The sequence below is a fragment of the Arvicola amphibius genome, chromosome 7 (genome assembly GCF_903992535.2).
Source record: "Arvicola amphibius chromosome 7, mArvAmp1.2, whole genome shotgun sequence".
NCBI lineage: Eukaryota > Metazoa > Chordata > Mammalia > Rodentia > Cricetidae > Arvicola > Arvicola amphibius.
In genome coordinates, this window is record NC_052053.1 from 117,537,688 (window position 1) to 117,547,625 (window position 9,938).

The 9,938-nt window shown below is 42.6% G+C and overlaps 1 pseudogene; it reads left to right on the plus strand.

The window, feature by feature from the left end:
- The first annotated feature begins 5,543 nt into the window (after positions 1-5,543).
- On the plus strand, positions 5,544-6,637 carry LOC119819922 (annotated as a pseudogene).
- Positions 6,638-9,938: the final 3,301 nt, after the last annotated feature.

A 9,938-nucleotide genomic window follows, 5' to 3' on the forward strand; every position in this document is an offset into this window, starting at 1 on the left:
AGCAACTGTACTCGGGTCTTCTGCACCAGCTGCACATGTAGCTGCTGGTTCAGCTCTCTATCCCCGAGAGACATATATTTTTGAGGCAGGGATCTCTGAGATCGTTGGCTGGCCTCAAATTCTCTATATAGCTGAGAATGACTCTGAGCTCCCAGTCCTCCTGCTGTCTCCCAAGTGCTGGCATTACAGTGTGCACCATTATACCCCTTTATTCCATGCTCTGGATTCATCCCAGGGCCTCGTGCACAGTAGACAAGTACTGTACCTACTGAGTTATAGCCTCAGGCCTTGGCCATTTTTTTTTTCCTTTTTTTGAGTCTAAGATTTCCAAAAAAAGAGTCTGAATCTGATAATTAAAATATCCATATCTGCATCTATTTCTATTTCTCTTCTAATTTTGTCTTGACTTTTAGTGAAGAATTTTATTTCTTGCCATTCTTAGGTATTTTTAATTGAATGATGAATGTTGACTGTGGAAATGTAGACTATAGTAGTGAGCATAGGTGGCAATCTTTAAGGAGATTTAAATTTGCTGAGGATGAGTTTGAGACCCTCACCTTGCAGTTAAGGCTGGCCTAGTTATAATTAATTTAGCTTCCTCACTGAGCATAGCTATTCTAAGATCTAAATAAAAATGCTGTGTTTCTCTTTGATGAGACTTCCAATTTCCATGTCCTTTGTTCCATGGGACTAGCAACTACTTTCTTAGCCTTTTCTTTCTCAGTGTTTGTTTCTCTGAGCTTAGTGAGACATTTTAACCTCTCAGAGATCACTCAGTGTTCTAGAAAGAAAATGGCACAGGAAATATTGGTAACCCTCTATAATGCTTTTGGTGTTTCCATCTCCTGTGATAGTTGCTGGATTTAATCAGAGCTCCATTTTCAGTAGTCCCAGGCTAGAGATTGCTACAAACTAAGGAATGGTACACATCTCAATCCTTGAATCAGCGAATGCCCCCGGTGGAAGATCACAGCCGACTCACCCCAGTGTGTCTTCGGCCTCTCGGGAACTCCCTGTCCCAGACACTTCAGGCTTTGTATTCTACTCTGTGTCATGTCTGGGTTTCACAGTAGTTCTCAGAGGCTGAGTCACAAGGACTCTGCAAATGTGTTATCACCAGAAGCAAAACACAGCTTCATGTTCTATTCTCCAGTCAGCAAGAGTCTCGGCTATTTCTATGAGGTCCTCTTAATTACTATGTATTCAAGTTTACAGTGCACTTTTTAAAAAAAAATCTGTATTTTATGTATTTGTATATATTTGAGGTCACGGTTATGATAGGATTTTATTTTTCTGTAAACTTTGGTTAATTATTCATTAAAGACCATCTGGTAATATATTGTTCTTGTAGAGGAGTTTAACATCGTGGTACTATTTAATCTAGTATATTGGTGTTACCTAAAGGGCAGAAAACCACATATTAATATCATCATGCATGTAAACATCCCATGTGTAATGCAGCTCACTGCACAGTTAAAGTCTAGAGTTTGGATTAGACAATGTTAAAATGGAGGATCTCCAAAGCTCATATGAACTCGTGGAGACTGAGGCAGCATGCACAGGGCTGCACAGGTCTGTACCAGGTCTTCTACATATACATTATGGCTTCCAGTTTAGTGTTTTTATGAGAGTCCTGAGTGTTTAAATGAATGGGTCTCTTGCGCCTTCTTTTGGGCTCTTTCTTTTCTTTCTTTCTTTCTTTCTTTCTTTCTTTCTTTCTTTCTTTCTTTCTTTCTTTCTTTTGTCCTGTCCAATTCCAATGTGATATTTTTTGTTGTATTTATTATATTATTTTCCATTGAAGCCTGTTTGCCCTTTAGTGAGAGACTGGATAGAGAAGAGGAGGTGAGAAGGAACTGGAAGAAGAGGGAGGGGAAACTGAAATCAGGATATATTAAATGAGAAAGAAATCTATCTTCAATAAAAGGCAAAAAAAGAGGGGGGTCTCATGGAAAGGAAAAAGTTAGATTAAGTATGCATTTGAGACAACCTAATATAGTAGTTGAAAATAGGTGGGCAATGACCTAAATTTGATACAGTATCAAAGCTGCTGCCAGTGAGGTTAGAGAGCTGGGGTGGCTATGGGGGATCACTGCTGAAAGTGAACAAATGGAATGTTCTTAGGTGAGCTAGGACGTCAGTTCATTCTGTGCTTCTATGCTGTATGTAACTGTGTGTGACTGTGTGATTGTGCACACGCCACAGTACATGCGAGGACATCAGGAGTCTAATCTCTCCTTCCACCATGTGGGTTCCAGGGATCTCACCAAGTTATCAGGGCCCAGCAGCACTGAGCCATCTTCCTGGCCAGAGAGACATTTTAAGATGAAGATTGCTGGCAAATAGTAAGATGTCATTGGAAGATTAGAGAAGACGCGGATGTTCGTTAGTGTTAGACTTTTCCTATGTCTCCCAAGAGAGGAGACAATGGAAAAGCAGTGTGTCACAGGATTCTGTGTTTAAAGGCGACATGTGCAGCAAGGACTGAAAACTGAAGTCACTGGAGTTTTGTGGATCATTTCTAGGAGGAAACTGTAGGAGACCCACCAGGTACAAGGGGGTGCTTGGTAACAGAGGCTGTGAAAGTCCAGGATGCGAAAAGGAGCCATGAACAACTGGGAGACATAGATGTGCATAGTGCAAAGGTGCAGCTATAAGCTTTCTTTCAAGGATAAGATCACTCGGAAAAGATTCGTGTCATTGACATTGAGTAAATGGAAAGCAATTATTCACTAATGCCCAGGAGAAAAAGAGGGAGCATTGCTACCATCGGTGTGTAACTGTAATATGCAATATAAAATTCATTATTAAATCTTCTCAGAGCACTTTGAAAGTAATTTCCTGGGGAAAATTGTCTCTATCCACTGTCTCAATTTCTACATTCACCTCTTGGCTCACTACATCTGGATTCTGTCTTGTGTTTCAACAGACATCATTCTGATGAAAGTTACCAAGGTCTCCTTAATTAAAACCCTACAGGAACTGAGCTTGCACACCATCTCCTCGGGGAAGCCTTCCTGAAGCTTGGCTAAGATTCTCTGAACCTGTAACTATTACAGCGCCCACCCCACTGCATTATAGATAGCTATTACACTTTCAGGACAGGATGACATGAGGTGAGACTCTGTCCTATTTAACTTTGTATAGCTAGCATCAGGTATGCAACTGACTTAATTATTATCCATCAGAAATATGCCTGTGGTATCTGAATGAGGATGGCCCCCATAGGCTAATATATTTGAATACTTGGCTCCCAGTTGGTGGATTAGGAGGTGTGGCTTTGTTGGAGGAGGTGAGTCACTGGGGGTGGGCTTTGAAGTTTCCGAAGACTCATATAATACCTACCACTTTCTCTCTGCTTCCTACTCTTTGATCAAGATGCAATTTTCAGCTTTCCTGCCACCTTGCCTTTGCTCTGCCACCATGGACTTTAACCGTCTAAAACCATAAACCCAATTAAATACATTCTTTAATAGATTGTCTTGGTCACAGTGTTTTGCCAATAATAGAAGTCACTAAGACAATTCCCCCATTATCTCTTTCTTTTAATCCTCCCTGCAAGATATACTTGCACAAGAAATAAAAAAAATTTTAAATGTAGGCCAACGGTGGTGGTGGCGCATGCCTTTAATCCCAGCACTCGTGAGGCATAGGCAGGAGGATCTCTGTGAGTTCAAGGCCATCCTGGTCTTCAAGTGCTAGTTCCAGGAGAGGCTCCAAAGCTAAAGAGAAACCCTGTTTAAAAAAAATTCTAAATGTAACAAAACCAAAAGCTGTTCAAAATATGAACAGAATAGAAATTTCCTCCAGGAACATCTTTTTTCCTTATACTGTGCATGAATTATTTTGTAACTATTAAATGATTGTTGTATCGATTAAGTCTTGGACACCTTACAATTGGTTTTCTTATCTTTTAGTTCCTCTCATCACCATAGTTCAGCAACCAACTTCTTTTTGGGGGAAAGGGTCTTTTCAAGACAAGGTCTCCTTATGTAGCCCTGGCTGTCCCAGAACTCACTGTGTAGACCAGGCTGTCATCTAACTCTGCCTGTCTCTGCCTCCTGAGTGTTGGGATTAAAGGTGTGAGACACCATTATGCCCAGTCCCCAACATTTTATGATTCTTTCAGCCTGTGATTTTATTAGTGAAACACTATGTTTTTTATGATCCTATCAGCCTGTGATTTTATTAGTGAAACACTATGTTTGACTTTGTCATTGTATGTGACTCCTCACAAGTTAAGAAACATATAAGTAGCAATCAAAATAAATAGCTCATTCAAATATTTTTGTTTGCAGCTCTACCTCACGTGGCTTTGTCTAGCAATGCCCCTCATGATCAGTCAGTAGTCTGGCATATTCTAACTGCTTTGCACATCTTTATATCCGGGGATGTCAACAGGTGAGGACAACATGTCTGCACTTTTCTGTGCACACTCATATGCACTTTCATTTCTTTTTCTGTGCACACTCATATGCACTTTCATTTCTTTTTCTGTGGTGCTATGCTGGGACTCGGGACTCTGTGCATGCAGAGATTGCTCTCTCACGGAACTTTACACCCTATACTCCCTATACTCCAGGTCCTAGCTTTTATTTGCCTGTTCCATAACTACCATTTTGCAAACACTGCAGCATTTACTAAGGTGATGCGTGTAGCATTAGGAATCACCTTTGGTTCTTCCTGTCCCATTTATTTCTCTATCTCAGCAACTGTCAAACTGTTTGCTTCTCACCCCTACAAAGTTCATACTTCCTCCTCTTTCCTGCAGCTTTGTTTGACATTTGTCTTTTTTGCCCTTACCTTTCTAACCCAGGACCTCATATAGGCTATCCAAGCACTCTACTGCGGAGATAATTCCCTAGCCCTTTACTCACTAAGTAGTCCAGGCTGCCCTTGAACTAATACTCCTCCTGCTTTCGCCACTAGAGCTGTGGTTATAGATGTGTCCCATCATTGCTGGCTTATTCTGAGAGCTGTATTATCACACAATACTTTTAATGCCATTTATTATCAAAGCATTACTGGATGATGTAATGGAGATAAGCATCCACATATGCTGTAAAGACGGTCATCCGATATTATTCTTAGAAAGATTGTTGAGCAGCGGGGCAATAAAAAGTATAAAGGCATTCTCTTTTTAAGAAAGTCTGTAATAGATACATACCCAAGGCCATGCAAACTGGGAAACCAGATTAAGAGTCTAAGAGGTAAAAGTACTCAAACTGTTAACTTATTGTTCCATGTGACTATATAATTTCCATGAAGAAGCCTGCTCTATATTATGAATTTAAATAGCAACAACGGTATATAATCAAGTACTGACAAGTAGCAGAGATATCTCCAATGACAGGCATATGAAGAGTTTATTGGGGAGGGCACAAAGCAGTAGTTTGACCAATCTCTGATTCCTTGCTGCCTCAGTTTCCTCATTATGCTTTCTAGCAGCAGAGAACTAAGCAGAGATGTCTAAACATACCCAGGCACAGAGGATGAAAATGACGAGTCCATTGAAAATCATCAAAGAGCAAGGACCAGTATTGCCGTCCACAGTTGCAGCCCAGTTCCCAGGGCATATGGCCTGCACTCCAGGAATTCTGTGTCTCAGTGCCTGAGGGGTGGAAGAAAGTCTGCATCCCCTGATGTTGGCTGGGGAAATCTGGTCTATATGGTAAACTATCCAGAAGATAACACAGGGGAAATGGAGGAGAAAGGTGTTTCTTCAGCCATGAAAGTAGAATGAACAGTCCAGAAACATCCAATTTAATAGTGTCAGATCTCCATGGATAACAACCAAACAGGATCTTACAGACTGTGTCAATGCTTTGGAGACAGGCCTAAGTGCAGGTCTAGTGAGATCTTCAAACTGGAAGAGTTTGACTTTGTTCCGTTTATAAAATGTAAAAGTAATGTCACAAGGATATTTATTTGATAGATAGCCGATGGCGTGACTGTAAACTGGATTCTAAGCAAAGCCCAGATGAGCCCTTGAGAGGCAGAAAGTTGTTTGTTGGGCATTGTTCAAAAGACGCATGGTCCAAAAGCTTCAACAGTTCTTCTGTCAGCACCGGGAAGTTGTAGATGTCTGGTGTTATTTCCAAGCTGTCCAGGGCTTTTGCTTTGGCTGTGTTTACAAATGATAGGGTTGCCCAGACTCTTTGTGGAGAGGATTTGATCATTAAAGGAATCAACGTGCAGATATCCAATGCTGAAGCTAAGCACAATAGCAATAGACAGAAAGAAGTGGAAGATTGGGTGGTAATCCAGGAGGCTTTGGGAAATCGGTTTGGTAACATTAGAAGGGGTGGAGCTGGCTTGGGAAATAACCAAGGCGGTATGGGTGGAGGAATGAACTTTGGAACCTTTATCATCAATCCAGCAATGATGGCTGCAGCCCTGGAGGCACTGCAGTGTAGTTGGGATATGGTGGGCATTTTAGCCTGCCAGAAGAACCAGTCAGAACCAGAGCCAGCTTGCTGAGGGAGTCAAATCAGGTTTTTGGTCCTGGCAGTAATTCTTACAGTGTTTGCAATTCTGATGCCCCTCTTGGTTGGGGTCAGCACCAAATGCAGGCAGTGTTTTTGGTGGAGTTTTGACTCAAGCATGGATTGTAAATCCTCTGCCTGGAGGAATGTAGACAGTGGGTTTTGGTTGGTTAGAAATGGTGAGAATTGCATTTTTCTAAGCCTATGATGAGTATGTTGTAAGATACATATGGGCTAAACATTTTCCAATTTGTTCCTTTAGTGTGGAGCAGATTCAGAAGCATTTTTGACATTTTTCTTTAGAAAACGAGGAAAAGCTAAAGCAAGTTTTGTTCCATAGGGAATTAAAAGATTGAATCACTGAAAGCAAACTGCTCCTTGCCTGCCTGGAAAAACAACCAACACTATAACTGAGCCCGTTTCCCCTCGATGCTCTATCATCGGACTTGTGAATTCTTTGCAGGTTTAAATTAGGAACCATTGGTTAGAACTGGTGGATTCTTTTCTCTTAGTTTAATTTGAACCCCATTCTAAGGATTTTCCCCTTCAGAACCTTTCCTTTTGGGAGATAAAGGCATCATGGTGTTTGATTCTTTTAGTTTCGTTTAATTCATGTCTTCCTTCATATATTGAAGTACAATATGAAGACTTCATTTAATTTCTGCAGTCCATGTCATTTCAAATGTTTGTGCTGTACTTATGCAGGTTCCTCAGCTGTCAGTCTGGGGTCAGTGAGCTCCCACTTGCTTAGATCAGCTGTTTCTGTGGGTTTCTCCATCATGGTCTTAGCCCTTTGCTCATAATATTATTCCTCCCTCTCTATGACTGGATTCCAGGAGTTTACCCCAGTGCTACACTGTGAATCTTGCATCTGCTTCATCAGTTACTGGACGAAGGTTTTATGACAATTACGGTAGTCATCATTTGATTACAGGAGAAGGGAATTAAGGTACCCTCTCTACTATTGCTTAGATTCTTATCTGAGGTCATCCTTGTGGCTTCCTGGGAGTTTCCTTAGTGCCTGATTTCTTGCTAATCCCATACTGGCTCAGTCTTTCAAGGTATCTCTTTGCTTGCTCTCCCTCTCTGTCCTTCACCCAACTTGACCTTCCTGATCCCTCCTATTCTCCTCCCTGTTCCCCTTCTCATGTCCCCACTTCCCTACCACCCTCCCCCTCCCCCAACACAGTCAATTTACTAAAGAGGTCTTGTCTACTTCCCCTTCCTGGGGGATCCATATACATCTTCTTAGGGTTCTCCTTATCTCCTGTCTTCTCTGGGGTTATGAACTATAGGCTGGTTATTCTCTGAATGTGGGTGACAGTTGTGTGGCTTGGACAGTTTGTGGAGCCACTAGCGGTGGAACCAATATTTATCCCTGGTGCAAGAACTGACTCTTTGGAGCCCATTACCTATGGAGGGATAGCTTGCTCAGTCTCGATACAGCGGGAAAGGCCTTGGACCTGCCTCATATGATGAGACAGACTTTGTTGACTCCCCATGGGAGGCCTCACTCTCTCTGATGAGTGAATGAGGGGTGGGATGGGTAGAAGAAGGTAGAGGGAATGGGAGCCTGGGAGGGAGAGGGAACTGGGATTGGTATGTAAAATAAGATTGTTTTAAAAATAAATAAAAACAAAATAAAGTAAAAAAGAAAGCAGTGCTGTGAATATTGTTGCAGACAACAACTTCCGTCTACATGCGACCTCATCAACGTCCTCATCTTCACACAGCACAGGCTGTGCCTTCGACGGTGGCATCCTGTGGCATCCCAGCCCCCTCCTCCCCTCTTCCCCAAACCCACTCTTCTTCTGCAGGCTTCCGGGGATATCAACCAAACACGGCGTAACAAGATACAATAAGACTAGGCACATGCCCTCATATCAAGGCTGGACGAGCCAATGCAGAAGGAGGAAAAGGTCTCAAAAGCAAGCAAAAGAGTCAGAGGCTGCTCCTACTCCAGTTGTTAGGAGTTCCACAAGAACACCAGGCTACACAACTATAACATATATGGAGAGGACCTAGGGCAGATTCACACAGACTCCAGGATTGTCACTCCAGTCTCTGTGAGCACCTATGAGTCCTGGTTAGTTGATTCTGTTATCCACTGCCCTTTACTTAATGGAGTCACATCAATACTATGGACACAAAGCTGTGATATGGAAGAAGTCTCTTTGAACTTTTGAAGTCCGCTGTGGGATTGATGGTGGTGATAAGGCCTGAAAGACCAGCATGAACAAGCAAAGGAGAGAGTGCATGAGGAAACTTGGTGGTGCAAAATGTCTGTCTACATGTTTGAGTGACAAACATCTAACCAATACATATTTGGTGGGATGAGTTTGTCACTCGGTCCTGTGGCTTTCGTAAGAGAGAATGCAGAAAGCAATGGCAGCGAACAACATATGACTGTTTTTTTTTTTTCCATCAAAGGATAGCCACATCCATTGGAAGATATCTTGCATATCACCATAGAATCTTCACCTGGCATTGGATGGAGAAAATGACAGAGCCCCACATAGGAGCACCGGACTGAGCTCCCATGGTCCTGATGAAGAGCAAAAGGAGGGAGATCATGAGCATGGAAGTCAGGACCGTGAGGAGTGCGTTTACCCATTGAGACGGTCAGACAGATCTAACGGGAGACCACCAAGTCCAGTTGGAATGGGACTGATGGAACAGGGGACCAAACTGGACTCTCTGAATGTGGCTGACGGTGGAGGAGGACTGAGAAACCAAGGACAACGGCAATGAGCATGAACTCTACAGCATGGACGGGCTCACTGTGAGCCTTGTCAGTTTGGTTGCTCACCTTCCTGGACTTAGGGGGAGCTGGGAGGACCTTGGACTTAACATAATGAAGGGAACCCTGATGGCTCTTTGGCTTGGAGAGGGAGGGAGTGGGGGTATGGGTGGAAGGGAGGGGAGGGAAGGGGGAGGAGGAGAGGAGGAGATGGAAATTTTTTATAAAAAAATAAAGAGTTAAAAAAAAAGATTTCGAGAATCATTTTGAAATGATTCTTGCACCCCCTCCCCCGCCCTTCAACCCCTGGCGACTGCTGTGAACGCTATATGATGTGTGTTCTTTCTGCTACAGATTTGAAGTGTGGAACCATGAACCGAAGCTGACAGGATGGGCACGCAGAATGAGCTCCTCCTGGACTTTACAGGAGAACTTGGAAGCAGAGCTCCCCAGTGGGCTCCAAGTGTTTTAGAAAAGGGTGGTTTCTGGTGGTTGTTAGCTGTGCACATGGATGCTATTTGCTGCCGTTCTTGACCCTGCCCTTGTACGCTTCTATGAGCTGTCAGTGTTAGATATTCTTAGACTGATTTTAAAAAGAAATTGGTTGGAGCTGTGCTGGTGGTGGTCTTGGGTGAGGAACAATGATAACTCTGATTTGGTATTGCTTGGTCATTACATATTTTCTAAATATATTAGACACACATTTTGTATTT